Genomic DNA, 21,796 nt, shown 5'->3' on the forward strand with positions numbered 1-21,796 from the left:
CATCCAGTGTGGGCATACATGCTGAGAGACAAGCTTACATCTTGAGACCTACCCTGGGCCAATCGCTGGAGAATGGTTTAATTGGTTAATCATATAAATTACAGTCACTTAATCATTTTAATCACCATCAGCCAATTAGCTCAGAGTTATGGGCTCTGAGGTAACACTTATGCAAATGTTTGTTCCGATGCCCACTATTAGCAGCCATATTTTCTAGATCAAACTGACAGTGACTGATGGGTGGGGGGAAATGAAGGAAGGCAAGCATTTGTTATTTTTAACTTCTTTCCTGTTGAGTTATAATGGAGATACAGCAGGAAGACAGTCCAACAAGCATCTTTAGTAAGGGCTCTCCTGGACACACTGTGGGGAGAGGGAGAGAAGAGGGAGAGAGAGTTGGGAGCAGGAAGGGAAGGAGGTGATAAGTAAGTCCTGCTGCTTAACTAGAGAGAATCCTCCAAGCATTGAATTTTAGAGCTGGGAGGGTCTTAAGGAGCATAAAACCATGAGATTGTAGATTTAGACTTGGAAGACACTTGAGAAGTTTTCAAATCCAAATCCTCGATTAGAGAAGAGAAAGCTGAGGTCCTTAGGATGCCTACCACCTAGTTGGGGAAGATAAGATGGTTGGTTGGTTGGTTGCTTTTTGTCCTTTGCCATCAAAGACCAAAATGACATCACTATGTTTGAGACAAATTACAGTGTGATAAGATACAGGATACCATGTCATCATGTGCTAAGTTATGTGTTATTCATCATTATGACTAATTCTGTTAAAGAAATGATATACCTTAGGGTGCTCCTGATGTTTTCACCAAGGCTTACAGGCTAAAGGTTTATAAATCACTTTACATACATTATCTCATGAAGTCTCCCAACAATCAAATGAAGTAGACAAAATGTAGTATTATCATCACCATTTTACAGATAAGGAAAGCTCACTTGGACTGGGGCTAAGCAATTTGTCTATGATCACATAGCTATCAAAATGTCAGAGGCAAGATTTGAACTCAGACTTCCTAACTACAAGTTAACTATTCCACACTGCCTCATTTTTTTTAGAAAAGAACATTTTTAGAAAGTGAATATTAAGATTAAGAATATGGAATCTGAGAATACAATTGTATTTCTAGACTGTGGTTAAAAATACAGGAATGAGGGGGCTATAGGCCAGGGATGGAGTATACCCAAGAAGATAAGAATAAAATAGATTTTCTGGAATCTTTTAGGTTTGATCAAAATAATGTTTAATATTTTTTTAAAAGGAGGTAAAGGGGGGTGGCTAGATGGTGCAGTGGATAAAGCACTGGCCTTGGAGTCAGGAGTACCTGGGTTCAAATCTGGTCTCAGACACTTAATAATTACCTAGCTGTGTGGCCTTGGGCAAGCCACTTAACCTCATTTGCCTTGCAAAAACCTAAAAAAGAATAAATAAAAGGAGGTAAAGGAATAGAATTATATATACTGACCAACCCAGGGACTATTGAGAATAGGAATTAGCCCATAAGAAGAACAGGTAGAAAAGCCCAGGATATCCAGGAAATAAGGCAGCAATAAAACTCATAGGGGATGGGATTGGACAAAGGAACAATCATTTATTAAATACCTATTGCATATCAGGCATACTAGTTGGGCAACTAGGTAGATAGTGGATAGAGTGCTGGGCCGAGATACAGGAAAACCTGAGTTCAGATCCAACCTCAGGTACTTCCTAGATGTGGGACCCTGTCATTTAATCCTGTTTGATTCTATTTCCTCATGTATAAACTGAGCTGGAGAAGGAAATGGCAAACCACTCCAGCATTTTTGCCAAGAAAACCCTAAAAGGGTTCATGAACACAACTGAGTAATAACAAAAATACTATGGTAAACACTTTAGAAATATTATCACATTTGATTCTCAATAAACATTTTACAGTTGAGGGGTGTGTAGAGGGGTGTTCAAGGATGACCAGCACCTCTGGTGGGATGGCTGCCCATCTACCAACTCTTACCTGTGACTCCAAGAAACTGTAGCCTGGGCAGTGAGTGGTCACATCCAAGGAAACCTTCATGGCAGATGAGCTAAACTGGGTTGAAGGTGAGAGAGTGAGACTGATGACTTTGTATAATTTTCTCAGTTACATTCAATTCACAAAGGAGTCAAAATATTATCCCATGATGTCATTGGTTCTCTTTGAAAAGGAAGAACAAAGACAAGCATCTGAGGCAGGATTTGAACATGTCTGTCTCTCTCTCTAGACCTGGCTCTGTGAAGTGTGGGGCTGCCTACTACCACAATGGTTTCTCAGGTATCATGGAAACTCAGTAGGAAGACACCTTGGGCTGGGGTCATATTCGGTTAACTAGAATATAGCCTGGAGAGCAAGATTTTCTTTAGAAGGAAGATAGTAGGTCAATGCTGTGTGATGGTAGGCTGAGATGGAGTGGGATGGCATTGAATATTAAGAGCATTTATTTCCATGGAAAAAATCCAGGAAAGAAAAGAATGGGAGGATAGAGAACATTTGGGGGAATTTAATGAATGCAAGGAGAAATGGAAGCAATTTTGTACTGAGGGTGTACTATAAACCACCTGGTCAGAGGGGGAAAAGGCAGAGTTTGGGACTCAGACATAAAGCTTAGGACTGAGGCATGATATAGGGATAATGATGCTCTTCCACATGTGACACATCTGTCCATGTCCTCTTTCTCTACCTCATATGTAAAGTCCCCCATTAGATGGGGGAAACAAGTATTTCCTGTTCAGGGTCTGGTATATAATTGGTGCTTGATGATGATGATGTTTGTCCTTTGTGACCATGACACCAGGGAAGTGATGCCATGACAAGTGAGTGAACTGGATTTGACTGAGAAGGACCAGTCTCACTTGCTCTTCCAGAGCCATCTGGGTGCAGTGACCAGATGTGAATCAGGACAACAGGAGAGGGCCCTGGGTGAAGTGACTTACCCAAGGTCACACAGCTAGTAAGCATCAAATGGGGCCAAATTTGAACTCAGGCCCTCCTGATTCCGGGACTAGTGTTCTATCCACTGCACTATCTAGCTGCTTAATAAATGTTTGCTAACTGATTGACTGACTGAGACCTAAGATTACATTAGCTGTCTGATAGCTGGGTCATTCTACTCACTTGTTGTTGAGTTTGCAGTCATTTCTCGGGAAGAACTGAACTAGAGGTACTCTCTGTGGAAGATTTCTTTTTAAAATTTCTTTTATTTTTTGGTTTTTGCAAGGCAAATGGGGTTAAGTGACTTGCCCAAGATCACACAACTAGGTATTTATTAAGTATCTGAGGCTGGATTTGAACTCAGGTCCTCCTGACTCCAGGGCCGGTGCTTTATCCATTGTGCCACCTAGCTGCCCCCAGGAAGATTTCCACTAAGAAAGAGCCCTCACCTCTCACCCTTTCCCAGACCTCTAATTTCACCTTTTGATGCAAATCATTGGCCATTATAACAAAGGAACCATAAAGTTTTGGCTTTAGAACATCAGAGAGATGTTTTTTAAATGACTAGTAATAAAGGGTTTAGCTTAAGAGACACAGAGAAGGCTGGAGAAAGGGAAAGGTTGACAATAATCTTTTTTTTAGGGGTTTTTTTTTTGCTAGGCAATGGGGTTAAGTGGCTTGCCCAAGGCCACACAGATAGGTAATTTTTTTTTAGGTTTTTTTGCAAGGCAAATGGGGTTAAGTGGCTTGCCCAAGGCCACACAGCTAGGTAATTATTAAGTGTCTGAGACCAGATTTGAACCCAGGTACTCCTGACTTCAGGGCCGATGCTTTATCCACTGCACCACCTAGCCACCCCTGGTTGACAATACTCTTAGAAAGAATTTTAAAGTGTTCTTCATTCAATATTTACAGCGTTATCTAACTAATTGCACTAAGTACCATAAAAATCTTTGCATAGACCTAAAGCTACCTACAGAGATTGAACTTGAATTATCAGACCTAACTGATCATTGAGGAAAGAATCTTGTGTTTGGAGGCAGGTGAGACCTGGGTTCAAATCCTGTCTTTGTCCCATTTTAACTGTATGACCCTGGGAAAGTCACCTAACTTTAAAATGTGGAACCTACAGTTTAATCTGATCATGCAGCTGGGTCTGACTAGGGTAAAGAACAGAGGGACTGTCCCCTCCTTAGGCTTCCTCTCTCCTCTCTCCTCCCTCATCACTCCTCTCTCTTTGTCTTTCTGTCTCTGTCTCTGTCTCTCTCACACACAGATACACACACAAACACAAACACACACACACACCCTCTCTCTAGCCCAACTCTTTGATGATGTTAGTCTCCAATTTACAATTCAGACTCAAATATAGAAGACTAATCCATTGAAGGGCAACTAGGTGGTGCAGTGACTTAGAGTGCTGGACTCTACGTAGCTATGTGACCCTGGATAACTCTGTCTCAGGTTCCTCATCTGTAAAATGAACTGGAAAAGGAAATGTCAAAGCATTCTAGTGTCTTTGCCAAGAAAACCCCAAATTGAATCATGAAGAGTATAACATGACTGAAAAATGCCTGAATAACAATTCAGCTTAGAGTGTGTGAGCCTACTCACCTCATTGTCATCTTCCCAGGTATCAGAGCAGCAAAGTTAAAAAGAGGAAAAGGCTGGTATATGGTTCGAATTACAATTTTCACTCGTAATAAGTACAGTGAAATGGAACCATGTTAAGTAGGAGTTTTCTCATAACAGGTTTTGAGGTGTATTATGCAAAAACAATAACTACTTTAGGGTTTGCCAAGCCCTGTTTATGTTCCTCATGTGGTCCAGAAGATGCAGAAAGAAAATGTGTTTTAAATATGGCGAGGATAATGAGATTGCGGATATGGCCATGAGTTGAACTAAGTAATTTGAGAGAAAGGGTGAAATACAGCTTTTTAGAAATTATTTTTCCTTTACCATGTCTGGTCCTACTCACCATGATACTAACATTTTTCTTTTCTCACTTCAATCCAACTCTTTTTAAAAATTATTCCCTCAATTACATCTAAACAAAAAAAAATTTAGTTTTTTTTTGCAAGGCAATGCGGCTAGGTCACACAGCTAGGTAATTATTAAGTGTCTGAGGCTGGATTTGAATTCAGGTCCTCCTGACTCCAGGGTTGGTGCTCTATCCACTGCACCTCCTAGCTGCCCCCCAAACAAAAAAAAATAATTTTGAGTTCTAAATTCTCTCCCTCCTTCCTTCTCTTCCCCCTCATTGAGAAGGCAGGCAATTTAATATAGGTTATATACTGTAATATAAAACATTTTCATATTAGCCATGTTGCAAGAGAAAATGAGGACCCCAAACCCCCAAGAATAATAAAGTTGTTTTTTAAAGCATGCTTCAACCTGCATTCAGATTCCTTCAGCTCTCTTTCTGGAAGCAGACTGCATTTTTCATCATGAGTTCTTGCATATTGTCTTAATAGATTCTATTGTCGAGAATGTCTGAATCATTCACAGTTGATCATCGCTCCAATCTGGCTTCACTTTGCATCATTCTTGTTTGTCTTCCCAGGTTTTTCTGAAAGTTCTTTCTTGTCATTACTTATAGCACAATAATATTCTATCACAACCACATACCACAACTTCTTCAGTTTTTCCCCAAATGATGGGCATCTCCTTGATTTCCAATTTTGTCACTACTAAAAGAGCTTGTGTGAATAACTCCTTTTCCTTTGATCTCTTTGAGGTACAGAGCTGTAGAGGCATTATTGGTAGAAAGGGAATGAAGTTTTATAGCCCTTTGGGTCTAGTTTCAAATTGCTCTCCAGATTGGTTGGATCAGTTCACAATTCCACCAACAATGTATCAGGGTCCCAGTTTTTTCCACATTCCCCATAATAGTTGTCATTTTCCTTTTCTTTCATATTAGCCAATCTGATTGTGAGGTGGTACCCAAGGGTTGTTTTAATTTGCATTTCTCTTTTCAATAGTTTTTAGAGTATTTAAAACCCCTAACATTATTTTTTAGAAAGATTTTATTTATTTTGAATTTTACAATCTTCCCCCTAATCTTGCTACCCTCCTCCCACCTCCCACAGAAGGCAATTTGCCAATATTTACATTGTTTCCATGGTATACATTGATCTAAATTGAATGTGATGAGAGAGAAATCATACCCTTAAGGAAGAAAAATACAGTGTAAGAGACAGCAGAATTACATAATAAGATAACTTTTTAAAAAAAAAATTAAAGTAGGGGTGGCTAGGTGGCACCGTGGATAGAACACCGGCCCTGGAGTCAGGAGTACCTGAGTTCAAATCCAGCCTCAGACACTTAATAATTACCTAGCTGTGTGGCCTTGGGCAAGCCATTTAACCCCATTGCCTTGCAAAAACCTAAAAAAAAAAAATTAAGGTAATAGTCTTTCCTCTTTGCTCAAACTCCACAATTTTTTTCTCTGGATAAAGATAGTATTCTCCATCAAAGATAGCCCCAAATTTTCCCTGATTATTGCACTGATGGAATGAACAAATCCATCAAGGTTGATCATCGTCCCCATGTTGCTGTTAGGGTGTACAGTGTATTTCTGGTTCTGCTCATTTTGCTCAGCATCAGTTCATGCAAATCCCTCCAGGCTTCCCTGAATTCCCATCCCTCCTGGTTTCTAATAGAACAATAGTGTTCCATGACATACAAATACCACAGTTTGTTAAGCCATTCCCCAACTGAACGACATTCACTTAATTTCCAATTCTTTGCCACCACAAAAAGGACTGCTATGAATATTTTTGTTCAAGTGATCTTTTTACCCTTTTTTATCATCTCTTCAGGGTATACTACCACCCAGTAGTGGTGTTGCTGAAACAAAGAAAACCCCTAACATTCCTAACCCAAGGGCCTTTACCTGACCATCACTAGCCCTCCTATTTAGATTGCCTCTCCTTGTTAGAATATAAACTCCTCAAGGTCAGGATTGAGTTTGCCTATGTATTTGTATCTTAAATTTTTTTCTTTCTTTTGTTCATTCATTCATAAGAAAATATAGAATACAAAGTATGACTGTATAGTCCCCATCTTGAAGGAGGTTTTAATATGCCACATAATGGCAATTCAGGATAGTATGGATAAACTGATGAACACACACAGATAGTATAGACCAAAGGGAATTGGGAAACACTTCATGGGGTCTTGGAGGATAGATAGGATTTCAGTGGACAAAAATGTTGAGGAAAAAGCGTGGGGAGAAGAGGCATTTCAGGCAAAAGAAAAGGCCTGGTAGTAAGTAATTCATGGAGAACTAGTATAATCTGGAAGTACAAACATCAGGTCATCTGGAGAGATATTTCAGGGCATTTCCACTATAATGAAAGTCCGTCTCTCCCTCTTTCTTTCTTTCTCTTCTACAGACCTCAGAGGTCCTCAGGTCACCCACTTCATTTGAATGAACTGAAGCCCAGGGAGGTCATCAAGCGACTTGCCCAAGATCTATCAGATAGTAAATGACAGTCCTAATTTTTGAACTTAAGTTGTCCAACTCTAAATTCAGAACAATACTTCCTTGTCCACTTGTCTTTCCTTTTGTTTTTTGAGACAATTGGAATTAAGTGATTTGCTCACGTCAGGTAGTTGGCAAATATCTAAGGTCAGATTTGAACTCAGGTTCTGTAGACTTCAGAGCTAGTGCTCTATTCACTGCACCATTTAGCTGGCCCTTAAGTTATTTTTCTTTTCTTTTCTTGCACCTCATTCATTTTTAACAAGCACTTATTAAAGTACCTACAAGGTACAATGTAGAGACACAGAAACAAGTATGACAAGTCCTGCCCTCAAGACCTTACAGTGATGTCAGGTTACCTCCATATTGGCTTAGAATGGGTACAAATAAGCCAGGCTGCAGCACATGGAAGGGCGTTCATAAAGGAGGGGTCTAATTGTGAGTAACCGAGACTGAGAATTAATATGAGGAAACCCTCATCAACTGCAGAGAGCTGTTTGGCATTGAGTTTGCTAAATACTGAAAGGAGTTATTGAGTAAGACAAGAGGATGTTCATTTCTGAAAATGGTTAAAAAAAACAGAGGATTTCTCATTTACCTGACAAAATTTTATTATGGTTTTTCTGGATCTGGGCTCCCAAATCTTTGGCTCTGAGATTTTGTGATCATAACAAACTACATAGCAAGTGGTGAAAATGAAAAGGACTAAGGTTTTTATTTATCCTTGAAAGCATCATGTGACTTAATTACAGTAATTGAAGACAGTATTTACATGGCCCCATTACATGTGCAATCAGGAAATGAATGGTAAATATTTAAGGAAGGGGCAGATCTTTCCTTTTAGACACATAGACCTATATGCATTTATGGCTAATTTGCTTTTTACAGGAGTAATTGCCAACCTATGGTGAGTTCTTCACTTAATTTTGTTTGTAATGATATAGTGGTCAGAATCTGAAAAAAAAAACCACTTCAAAACATGAAGAAGCTGAGTCTGAGCATGTAAACATTTGCTTCTATTTTAATGTCTTTTTCAAGAGAGAAGTGAAGGAAGGAAAAAGAAAGGCAAGAAAGAAGAAAAAGAAAGGGATTAGAGGGAGGGAGAAGGAAAAGGAAGAAAGAAAGAAAGAATGAAAGAGAAAGAAAGAAAGAAAGAAAGAAAGAAAGAAAAAAGAAAGAAAGAAAGTAAGAAGGAAAGGAAGGAAGGAAGAAAGGAAGAAAGAAAGGGAAGAAGAAAGAAAGAGAAAGGAAGAAGGAATGGAAGAGAGAAAGAGAGAAAGAGAGGAAGGAAGGGAGGAAGGAAGAGAGGAGAAAAGAGGAGAAAAGATGCTGAAGGTTAACAGATGCCATTTATAGTCTTGTTTTGTCTTTTTTGTTTGGTTTTTTTTTTTACAAGGCAAAGGGTTAAGTGACTTTCCCAAAGTCACACAGCTAGATAATTATTAAGTATCTGAGGTCGGATTTGAACTCCTGAATCCAGGGCAGGTGCTCTATCCACTGAGCCATCTAGCCACCCCAATTTATACTCTTAATGAAGGTGGAGCTGCATCAGTTTTTCTGTGTTATTTGCAAAATAGAGAGATTTTTCTATAAGAATAGAAGAAATTCTATTTATTCTTATTAGCTTGATAATAGCCCATTATGACACTGTTGCTACTTCTGAGTGCTGTGAAAACAGATGCAGTATAAATGCAGGTCCTTAGATAACTTTCTGCTTTCAACAAATCTCAAGGTCCTCTGCTTCTCTGTTGGCTGCCTTGGCTGCCAGATTAGTCAGTCTAACCAGTCACTTTTGCTCCTGAGGATAAATATTCCCACTTTGCCTACAAAGCACCCAGACTGTAGTACAATTATGCCAGAATTGGGTTGTCACTCATCAAGATGGAGACATGAGTAGAACCTTGGTGTAATTCTCCTTAGCAGCTGGAAATGGGGCCAATTATTTTATTGTCATTACATTGCTCTTCATTCCCATTATAGAGTTTATGAATCATCTCTCCCAACCCAAAGTTTTTCCACATCTTGGTTATATATCCCAACCTTAATATTTAAATAAGTGATGATCCATATCAGTCAGTCAATAAATATTAAGAGTCTACTATGTCCACTCAGCTCTGAGGATATAAAAAGAAGCCAAAAAACAGTCCTCTCCTGTCCTCAGGGAACTCACAGTATCATAGTAAAAAATATTCTATGGGAATAGGAAGTGTAGCTACTTCCATAAATTCTCTTCTTTTAAAAAGTTTTAATGTTTTTTTCCTTTTAAAAATCTTTTAATTTGTTATTTATTTTAACATTTTTTTCTTCTTTAAATTTTAAGTTCCAAACTCTCTCCCTCCTTCCTGCCCTGCCCCACCTCACTGAGAAGGTAATCAAAATGATATCAAGTATACATGTAAAATTATGCAAACATATTTCCATATTAGCCTATCACAAAAAAAATTAAAAAGTGAGAAAATTATACTTCAGTTTTCACTCAGAATTCATCAGTCCTCTCTCTGGAAATGGAAAGCATTTTTCCATCATGACACCTTTGAAACCATCATGAATCACTGTATTGATCAGAGTAGCCAAGACTTTCACAGTTGATCATCATTACAACATTGCTGTTACCATGCACAATGATTTTCTGGTTCTTCTCACTTCAGTTCACATAGCTCTTGTCATGTTTTTCTGAAACTATCACCCTTGTCTTTTCTTAAAGCATAATTTTTTCTCCATCATAAACATATACTATAGCTTATTCACTCATTTTTCCAATTGATAGATATCCCCTCAATTTCAAATTCTTTGCCATCACAAAAAGAGTTGCTATGAAGATTTTTGTACATATAAGTTATATTTCTTTTCTCTTTGCTTTACAGATGGGATGTTGCTAGGTCAAAGAGTATGCCCTTTGGACATAGTACCAGATTATTCTCCATAATAGTTGGGACAGTTCACTACTCCATCACAATGCATTTCTTTACCTATTTTCCCTCATTCCTGCCAGCATTTGTCTTAAATTTTTGATAGGTGTGAGGCAATATTTCAGAGTTATTTAAATTTGCATTACTGTAAACAATAGTGACTTAGAATATTTTTCATATAATTCTAAAATAGTTTGAATATTTTCCTTTTGAAAACTGCCTCTCTTTAACCATTTATCACCTGGGGAATGGCTCTTATTTTTATAAAACCGAGTTCCATATATTTCAGAAATGAAGCCTTTATCAGAGAAATTTGCTATAAAAGGTTTTTTTTGTATTTTTTGTTTTGTTAAGGCAATGGAGTTAAATGACTTGCCCAAGGTCACACAGCTAAGTATTTATTAAATGTCTGTGGTTGGATTTGAACTCAGGTCCTCCTCACTCCAGGGCTTGGTGCCCTTCACTGAGCTACCTAGCTGTTCCTCATAAAATTTTTTTGATATTACTTTATTGTCTATCGCACTTTTTTTTGGTAAAATATAGCTTCCCTAATTATGTCTTTTTTATTTTAAATTTTATTTATTTAAGGAAATGGAGTTTAGTGATTTGCCCAAGGTCACACAGCTAGGCAACTATTAAATGTCTGAGATCAGATTTGAACTCAGGTACTCTATCCACTGTGCCACTTAGCTGCCCCTAATTTTATCTTTTAATTAGGTCTATTTTTTGCTTTGGCTTTGGCTGAGATCATGATTGCCATCCCTAACTTCTTTTATTTTGGTGGAAGCAAAATAGATTCTGCTTGACCCTTTATTTAAACTCTGTTTTTCAGTTTCAAAATTGTCTCATAAACAAAATGGTGTTGGATTCTGGTTTCTAATCCATTCTGTCCACCTTCAGACATTTACTAGGGTATGTTTTACTCTGACGACTTCAATTCCATTTGCTTCAATTTCCTCATTTGTAAAATGGGGATGATAATAAAACCCCTGTCTCAGAGTTGTTGTAAGGATTAATTAAAATGATATTTCTAAAAAAAACTTGCAAACTCAGAAATGCTCTATACTCTATCATTATTATAACCTAGATCTGTAGTTTTGTTGGTATAAGGCTATCCTGGTAAGGGAATTTCTTTAACTAATGTATGTCAGCCCAGTCTTAGAAATGTTAAGATTTGGACAGCCACACCTGTGTTGGAGAGATTAGAATTGGGTCACACAGCCAGCTTGTATCACAAACAGAAGAGAAAGATCATTCTATCTGAGTTTCTGAGTATTTTCATGTCTTGTTTAGTTGTCTATGTCCTTAACCTATCTTGGATTTAAAAGGTCTGTCCATTTGCTTTGAGCAGGGTCAAATATACAGACAAGGCTCTCCACAAATGATGGTGATGACCATAAGGCTCCCCGTTCATTTGATCCCTAAGGATTCCTTGTAAATACAATAACTATTCTCCTCAGCACAGCCATATCCCCTAACAGACCACTGTCTGCCCACTGACCAGTCCACCTTGGAGGCCTCATTGCAGCTGTATGAGTCATGAGGCTTGAGTGATAAGACTGTCACAAATAGCAATAGCCAGGGAACCAAGATTTTGGAAATCCTACACCTTCACTGGCCTGGGTAAAGAACCATTTGCAGCAAGTTGGGTTGGTGTGCTAAGAGCTGACCTTGCGACCCCAGTCATAAACAAATAGTAAAGTTGTCTTCCACCCCTCAGTACAAAACTCCCTCTCACCGTTCTGAAAACCATTCTGGAATTGGTCCAAGGTGTGGATCTATTTGGATGTTTAAAGAGCAGATAAAGCCATCAGTGGGGGGAAATGGACATCTCAAGATTGTTGTCTCAAAGGACAGTAGAGAGAAGAAAAGTTTGTTTCTGGGAAGACAAAGAAGTCTAGGCAGGGATAGAGAGGGGCACAGGTTTATAAATTTAGAGCTGAAGGGGACCACCAAAGCCCTTAATTCAATTCTCTCAGGTGGGGGGGGGCTCTTCAAAGTCTCTTCTTATTGTACTTTTGCATGCTGGAAAAGCCAATAGCATAATGGTCATGGTATCATAGGACATTAAAGTCTGAAGGAATGTTAGAGATTAACCAGTTCTAAATCGAACTACAAATGTTTATTAAGTGTCTACTATATGCTAGGTGGTTGATTAGGTGATACCCTGGAGTCAGGAAGACTCATCTTCCTGAGATAAAATTTGACCTCATACACTTACTAGCTGTGTAACCCTGCCCAAGTTATTTTACCTTGTTTGCCTCAGTTTCTTCAACTGTAAAATAGACAGAGAAGGACAGGGCAAGTCTCTCCAGTATCTTTGCCAAGAAAACTTCAAATTTTTTAAATTGCATACACAACAACAAATTATCAGGCACTAGTTTGAACACTGAGGACTCAAAGGAAAAGTGGAAAAGAGATCCTTTCCTGTAGAAGTTTATATTCAAAGGGAATGCTGTCCACCCTCTTCATTTTATAGCTGGAGAAACTGAGACCCAAGGAGGCAAATCTTCTGGGTCCATTATTTATGACATTCCATATTCTACAGAATATTTTCATCAGTGACATTGAATTCCTTCCAAATCTTTCATGAACCAGACATTCACCTACTTTACATTCAGTGGCAGCAATCTTTGGGAATGAAATGTTCCTTATTTCCTATTTTATATTGCTATTTGAGATTAACTAACCCTATTTTCTTCCCCAATATTTGCATCAATTTCCTTATTGGGCAATAATTTCTTAAAGATAAAGGCTGAAGGTGTCATTTAATAAATGCATATTTCATTCTGCAGCTTTAGTTTATTATTTCCCTGTTAAGGGATGATAAGAGGGGAATGGTAAATACTTCATCATGAGTTTTTAATATATATAATTTTTGCTGCTTTGATCAAAGTTGCAATACTATTCTATAGATTGTTTCCTCCTAGTTCTGCTCATTTCATTCTGTATCAGTTTGTAAAAGTCTTCTCAGGTTTCTCTGAATGCAACATTTTTTAGACATGGCCAATCTAATTTGTTTTTTTTTTTTCCTGGACTATATGTACTTATCATAAGGGAGATATTCTGCTTGGGGTGAAGAAATGGTAGGTTAATGAGTAGTGATAAATATACAAAAAAGTACATGAATAAAACATTTTGAATGCACAGAAGGAAAGAAAAAAGTAGGTGAAGACACAACTAGAGTAGTTGAGTTACTAACTTGCTAAATTTATATGTGGATGTTTATGTATGAGAAACTATGTATATAATCATATATAATTAAAGTTACTTAACCTTGAATTATTTAAATAAGCTATTAAAAATAAAAAACAGGAAATTGATAACAGACAGGACACTGACACTGATTATAATAATTTCATCCAGAAGTTTATCTAGTGTACATTAATCTTCTCAACAAAGAGACCCACCTCACGCAGACATGTCAACCATACTTACATTTAGGTACCACAAAATGCAAAGCATCATTTAATAGGCAGCTGCTGTGATACTAGGTCTAGGTTATATGTAAAACAACACATGCCAAAAACCTAGCCTTCAGGAAGCATCTGGGCACAAACTCTCTGGAGTGACCCACCTTGGCCAATTCAACCTTCAATATGCAGTGAGACCTGGAACATCACTGTCTCCAAAGAACTAAAAATGAGGATCACCAAGAGGGCAATAGAAAGTCATATGGGAACAAGCCATATTACCAAAAAGAGATCCCAAAGAATAGCAGGAATAATAGGCATTATGGAGCAACCCTATGACAGAAAAAGAAATGGATGAGAGTGCACAATTGTGAAGGAGGATGAGAAGACCATCTTTCCATATAACCTCACATTATCAGGTAAAAGCTTCCTGAGACAAGGGAAGCAGGACACATGACCCTACTTCCTGGACCCTGAATAGCTGCTTATATGTATATGGTGGTGTCAGGTTTTCAAAGACACCCATTAACCTCAGTGAAGTCCCACAATAATCTTCTAATGTAGGAGTTCTAGGAGTGATAATTCTCATTTTGAACAAGAGGAAACTATGATACTAAGAGACATGATGAAACCTATCAGACATTGATCAGCTATGTAACCCTGGGCAAGTCTTTACATATTCCCTGCCTCAGTTTCCTCATCTGTAAAATGGTGAATTAAAATAATGCTTACCTCCTAGTATGGTTGTGCAGATCAAATGAGATCATATTAGTGAAGTACTTTGGAAACCTTAAAGCATGATGGAAATACTAATTATTATTGAGTAGTTAGTGTTGAGAATAGGATCTGAGGTCAGCTCTTCCTGATTCCGCAGTGAGCACTCACATATTAATGAGTAAGGGAAAATTGTCCAGTAAAGGGAAGAGATTTTGAAATTGCCCCTGCCACCCCCCCCACACACACACACACTCACACATCACACTGGCTTTGCTTCCTTTCTTATTCCATCATAGCAAATTCAGTTCCTACCCAGTGAAATCCCACTGATGATGATAGCCTTCCCCTTCCCCCCCACCCAGACCCCTTAGGAATAAAAGGGTTTCACTGAACTCTGCAAAGCCATTTGGAACATTTCCTGATGAAAGATTCTCTATAAAGGAGGTAATATAAGAGACTTGGCTTTCCAGTGCTTTCATTTAGTCTTTAACAGAAACATGAATCTAGTATATTAGCATCATAAACCAGGAGTGTTATATAAATGCTAAAAAAGATTCAGAGAGAATCACATGGCAGATATGAACACTCATTAGCTAAATGCTTCATCAAGTGTTATGCAAATGTTGATCAATCATACAATTCTATTAAATTTAATAATAATAATAATAATGCTATATTCTTCCTGTTTTTCAAGTACTCTTGGATTTCCAATGGTTTTGCATTTCAAGTAAGGGTTGTTTTGGAGACAGGAATAATAGCACCATTAAAAATGTATAAATAAAACATCTCTAATGAAAAAAATTTCATTGTCTTCTGAGGACTAATACCTTAGCTCAGTGGTTCCTAATTCATTTCTGAATTATGGCAATCAATCTATACAGTCTATGGATATCCTTGACTTGCAGTTCCTGAAAACTGGATAACCATTTCATTAACTGAGAGTAATAATGCTAAAAGTAGCTTAAAGGTTAGAACCATCCATTTCATAGTCCTTCCTCAGATCCAGAACTTTTCCATCATTTCTATTCTTGGAGAGTAGTCTGAGGTGCCCTGATCCTGGTTTTCTCTTGGTTTGCACAGCCAGTATATGTATAACTTGAATATAGGCCTCCCTGACTCCAAAGTCAATTCTCTAGCCATCATGACAGTCTTCCTCTTTGATAAATTAAATCTATCACTGACCTTCTATCTGCTTGAAGAATATCTGCCTGTTTTATTTGTGAAAAAATTATTAAATATCTGAAAAAATAACCCGAAAGCCCCAAATCCTCAAAATCTTGCCATCTAGCTTAGATCAACCAGAATCTTTATTTTTGTTGTTAAGGCAGTTTTCAATCATATCTGCCTCTTTTGTGCTTCTTTCTGGGTAAAGATACCAGACTGGTTTACTGTTTCCATCTCTAGCTCATTTTACAGATGAAGAAACTGAGGCACATAAAGTGATGTGTTCAGGGTCATACAGCAAGTAATTGAGGATGGATTTGAACTCAAGGTCCTTCAGACTATGTTGCCACCCAGTGCCCACTGAAACTTTATGACGTTTTCATTTAAAGATTATTTTTCAGTAATGTCCGTGTTGCCACCTCTGCTATGCCAGACCATGCAAAGCAATCTGATGAAAGGTCTCAGCTACAAAACTCATTTCTTCCATTCACTATCTCTGAGCCTCTGGGCAAATGATTTCCTCTCTCTGGGTCTGTTTTTCTCTTCAGTATAATGGGGATTTGGGAACTGAGTTTCCAAACAATGTTGGAAGTTCCTTCCTCTCAGTCCTAAATCTGTGATTCTAGGGCCCACTGATGTTCCCTTGCCCTTAGGTCTGCCCCAGTCCACCCCCACCCCAGTCTATAATGTTCATTATATTACTTGGGGTGAACAGATCCATGTTAATGTGGGTAATGATTTTTTTACATTACTGCCTTCAGAGGTGGGGAGGTAGCTCCCACTTGTACAAAAGCCACAGTCATTTCTCTGGCAGCCTTGAATAGAGATTGATGGGACTCCAATATGGAGGAATGCTTTAAATCTCCAACTGATCCAATTGCTTGGGTATTAAATAAAGAACTTGTTTGATGGTTAAGAAATAGCTCAGTTTTGTGCCTGCCTCATTTTTTTTAGGTTTTTGCAAGACAAATGGGGTTCAGTGGCTTGCCCAAGGCCACACAGCTAGGTAATTATTAAGTGTCTGAGATCAGATTTGAACCCAGGTCCTCCTGACTCCAGGGCTGGTGCTTTATCCACTGTGCTACCTAGCCGCCCCCCTGCCTCATTTTTGAATCAAACAGAAGTTCCCAAGACCCTGGAGAATTAGGGTGTCCAAATCTGACGCTCCAGATGAGGAAATCAAATAGACTGCCCCCTTCCCTTTTAAAAATGGGTTTCACATTTCATTTGGTGAAAGAGCCAACTCAGAAGGATTGGAGAAGGGTAATTTAACAGGCTATGGATGGGGAAAGACTGAAGAGAGGATGATAACCAGCTGTTCTCCACCTCGCCAAAGATGATGATGGCCTTCAGTTGTAGCAGGAAGCATAGGAACAGCCCTCATTTCCCAGAGCCCACAAGCTCAAGATGTTGCTTGAGGAAGCCCGGTGAATATTGACTCTTCCCTCCATTCTCAGCTGGTTGTATCTCCAGAGGAAACGGGAGCACCTCCTTCAAGACTCCACAGATCAAAGGATCCACAGCCTGTAGACACCTTGGCGAACATTCCTATGCCATTATACTCAGCGAGTGTGTCAAAGGGCCTGCACTACCTGACATCATGCTGGCTGTTGAAAGTGCAAAACTAATTTTTAAAATAGTTGTCCCCAACCTCAGGAAAGGGCAATGAGATGATCAATGGATAGAACAACAGACCTGGATTCAGGAAGACCTGAATTTCAGCTGTGGGACCCTGGCCAAGCCACTTAATCCTGTTTGCCTAAGTTTCGACATCTGTAAAATAAGTTGGAGAAATAAATGGCAAACTACTCCAGTATCTTTGCCAAGAAAACCCCAAAGAGGGTCACAAAGAGTCAGACACAACTGACAACACCAACAATCCTCAGGGAGCTTTTATTCTATTATGGATGAGGAGAAAGATAAATAAATTAAAAAGTAATCTGGGGAGGGGAGAGAAACCAGAACAACCAGAGAGATGAGGAATTTCTTCCTGTAGTATCTGTCATTGAATCCACAAAACGATGAGTTTTGAAGGAAGCAGAGATAGTTTATCAGTTTCTGCTTTCTTAGAGAGTTAATTGAAGAGAAGCTAAAAGAAGAGAATTGAAGAAGAAGAAGGAACATTGCAGGCATTCAGTCCAACCCCTTTACTTTACAGATGAGGAAACTGAGGCCCAGAAGATGAAGATTTGTTCATGGCCATCCCCAAGTATTGTGATTCCACCCAAATCCAGTATTCTTATTTCTGCCAGTCTGGGGAAGACACCAAACTATGGCCTTCAGTGTCAAGGAGGATGATCTGTGGAGGAAGGAAGGCATGAAAACAGGTTATTGGTAACACAAACTGTTTCTCTAGGCAGATGGTATTAGGAGAGCTCAGAATGGGGGGAGCTCTCAGGGAGGTCATAGTGCTTGGACTGGGCTTCCATTGAGAAGGATTTCAATATGTCCCTAGGAGGCTGGAGGGGACATTTGGAGGGGAAGGGAATAGCCTCTAGAAAAAGTATTGGGTCAATGCCCCTCTTGTGTCTGCGCTACTCCATATCATGGGCTTCATGAATATAGGCCAATTGGCAAAGCAAGAAGCAGTGTATTCTGTAGCAACAATGATTTTGCCTTGAGTGACTGGCAAAAGGGCATTACCTATAGCCAAGATTTTGTATATTCATGAGCAGATTAGGAAAATTCATTTATTGGCAATATTTCAAGTCAACTTTGCTTGAAGTCAAATGAAAGTGATGTCCCTTCAAGGAATTTCAGGTCTCAATGACCAACCTTGGTCTGCAAAAACAATTGTTGAAATATCCTTTCTTAGTAGAGAGGTGGGGGACCACTGGAACAGGATATCACATACTGTCGATTATTTGGATGGTTGATTTTGCTTAAGGATTTCTTCACTACAAGGGATGGTTCAGTAGAAGAGAGTGGAAGTGATTGTAGCATGAAAAATACAGGGATAAGAGACAGTATGGTATAAGGAAAGGAGAAATAATCTTGGGGTCAGGGAGACCTGGGTTCAAGTCCTAACATCTGATACACAATGGCCAACAGAGTCTAGGCAAAGCACTTAATCTAGTGGGACTCTCAATAGCTCTCTAAATCATCCTGTTAGAGAGAAGATGAAAATCTGCTTTAGTAAAGAGAGTTCCTCATCTGGAAGTCCTTAAACCCACAGATGAAATCATATGTCCTGGATTTAGCAGGGGAGGGGGGGTGAAGGACATCAGTTAAAAATAAAAGCATATGGATAGGGATCATGGAGTCACACCATCCATAGCTATTCACTTAGGTCCCCAAAACCCAGCTCCCAGGGGTGTCTGGTAAATTGCAAATATCTGTCAGCCCAAAGGCTCCTTGGCGAAGATGCTTCAATGACAGGGTCATCTCTGAGGAGTCCCCTTGCCACCTTTTTATTCAGAGATTCAATTTAGAACATGATAATCAAGGCAGGGAGGTGATACGGTGGACTTTTTAGAATCAGAAGGTTCTGAATTCAAGTGTGATCACAGACACTTACTATTTGTCACTCTGGGCAAGTCACTTAAGCTCACTGCTTGCCTCAGTTTCCATATTTGTAAAATGGGAATATTAAGGGCACCCACCTCCCAGAGTAGTTGTGGTAGTTGTGAGGCTAAAATGAGATAAAATTGTAAAGTGTTATATTGATGCTAGCCACTAACAGTAATATAAGCAACCATTTATAGATAGTTATGTGCCCAGAAAATTCAAAAATAGTAAATGCTATTTGATTCACTAAAGGCAACTGGGAAGATAATCCTCTGCTAGGCACTAGAAGGGGAGACAGTGTAGAGAATGTGGCCCTCATTTTAAGAATAACCCTAATGGAGAGGAAACAAGATAAACAAATGGAATATTTAGATGTGTTATATTCCTTGTTCATGGATTTCTAGAAGTAGATGTCTTTCTAGGTAATACTAATGTTTTCGAGTCATTTCAGTTGTGTCTGACTCTTTGTGACCCCATCTGGGGTTTTCTTAGCAGAGATTACAAAGTGATTTGCCATTTCCTTCTCCAACTCATTTTACAGGGGAGGAAACTGAGACAAATAGGTGAAGTGACTTGCCCAGGGATCACACTGAGTGACTGAGGCCAAATTTGAATTCAGGTCCTGACTAATCACCATACCACTTACCTTCCTAGATAATACTATTAGCTAGACTTTATAAAAGCCCTTAAAAGTTTACAAAGTACTAACGTTTGAGCCAATTTTATTATGAAGAAACTAAGGTGATGTTTAGAGCCAAAAACATCTGAGGAAGAATTTGAAAGCAGGCCTTCTGAATTTAAGTCTACCATTCTAGCCATTATTCCATGAGATCAGGGCTTCAATAATTACTAAAGTGTTTGGAGACTTCTGCAAGAGATGAGCTTTGGAGAAGACTAGGGAAGGCTGAGAAGTTGTTTTTATACATTGGAGAACAAAGAGACTTGAATCAAAAGCTGTCTGTTTTTTGTCCTGTCTAGACATCCCCATCTCGTTTAGTTTCTTGGTTTGTTTCTTTTTAAGCAGCAGATGTCTCTTGGGTCTCGTAGCTGTTGTTCATTATCCAAGGAAGGTTTGGCTTTTACATGGTGTTAAAAATCAAGTCCTCTCCATTGTCCCTCATTAAGATTTCCTCATTTTGATCCTTCTCAACATATTGATCAAATGTTATACACTTCAGTGTGCACGTGTCCCCATTGGTTAATTCTTTCTGAAAGAGGCACTCTCTTAATGCACCATAAATTCCCCTCCTTTCTTTCCCAAAAAATAAAATTTTAAAAAAATTTAAACCCTCAGCAATGACTGGTGAAAAATGCTTCCAATAGATGACCTTGGAAAGCTTAAAGGTTCTTCTAATAACGTCATCAACTAACTAATCAACAAGAATTCATGCATTTATTATATACTGGTCACCATCTTTACCCTTTAGAAACTTACATTCTGGGGCAGCTAGGTGGCGTAGTGGATAGAGCACCGGCCCTGGAGTCAGGAGGACCTGGGTTCAAATTCGGTCTCAGACACTTAATAATGACCTAGCTGGGCCTTGGGCAAGCCACTTAACCCCATTTGCCTTACAAAATTATTTTTAAAAAACCTAAAAAAAAAAAAAGAAACTTACATTCTTTTTTTTTTCAGTTTTAGCAAGGCAAATGGGGTTAAGTGACTTGCCCAAGGCCACACAGCTAGGTCATTATTAAATGTCTGAGGACAAATTTGAACTCAGGTACTCCTGACTCCAGGGCCCGTGCTCTATCCACTACGCCACCTAGCTGCCCCAGAATCTTACATTCTTGAACTATGATGTTTGGATACCATTTATATATGTAAATTGATGGACCCAGCCTCTCTCACAATGGAAGCAAAACTTTAATCTGTTAGGACCAAAGTCATCTTGCCTAAAGCAATTCTCTGAAGCTTCACTTGACTAACTTTCCATCTACTTGACTAATAAATAGCAAATGTATTTGAAAACAAGTCTATTTATGAGGCTTCTAGCCTCTGTCCCTGTCTTTTTTAAGGTGTGTCATTTAAGATCAATTCTTTGGGATTTGTCCTTTTTGCCCTGCCTTGGGTGGGCTGGAAGGTCAGATGAGACAACTGCAAAGGTCCTTCCCAGCACCATAATTCTCTAAGACCCCTTGGCTCTCTTAGCTTAAAACTTAGGGTGCCTATTTCTCCCAACTGGGTCTGCAGGCTGTAATAAATGTCAATTGATCCTTCTTTATGGGCTATGGATGATCTCCACATAAGAAAACATGAATAATGGGATGTGCTAAAATATGTATTCACCAGTGCCAAAGTCACATGTGCATAGAATTAAACAACCTGCTCATCCATTTGTCATCTTTTATAGGATTTTCTAAGTTTTAGCCATATACAGGTTTTAAATGAAAAAGATTATATTTCTCTTAACACATCTCCTATAGCTGAATTCCAAAACTGTATTAAGAATGAGTTCTTTGGACTAATTCAGAAAATATTTTTCGCTCTGTTGACTTTATCATTGAAGTTATCTTCACTGACCTTAACTGTTTCTGGAATTTCTCCTATATGTAAATAAACTCTTCCTTTCCATATCCAAGTTCCAGAAAAGCCTTATCTTGGATATATATCAGGCAAACATGCAGAGAGCAATCATTATATTCAAGTCTTAC

At 38.7% G+C, this 21,796-nt stretch overlaps 1 long non-coding RNA gene across 3 annotated transcripts in view; it reads right to left on the bottom strand.

The window, feature by feature from the left end:
• Positions 1–1,312: 1,312 nt before the first annotated feature.
• Positions 1,313–21,796, bottom strand: part of LOC141494404 (uncharacterized) — a 37,484-nt gene continuing 17,000 nt past the window's right edge. For 2 of the 3 annotated variants that reach the window (XR_012470431.1, XR_012470429.1), the window contains one exon: positions 1,313–2,069. This is a non-coding gene — a long non-coding RNA (uncharacterized LOC141494404). Of the gene's footprint in view, positions 2,070–16,704; positions 17,937–21,796 lie in introns of those variants that run through there. The other variant, XR_012470430.1, reaches the window with a different exon arrangement.

Source organism: Macrotis lagotis, chromosome 7, assembly GCF_037893015.1.
Source record: "Macrotis lagotis isolate mMagLag1 chromosome 7, bilby.v1.9.chrom.fasta, whole genome shotgun sequence".
Classification (NCBI taxonomy): Eukaryota; Metazoa; Chordata; class Mammalia; order Peramelemorphia; family Peramelidae; genus Macrotis; species Macrotis lagotis.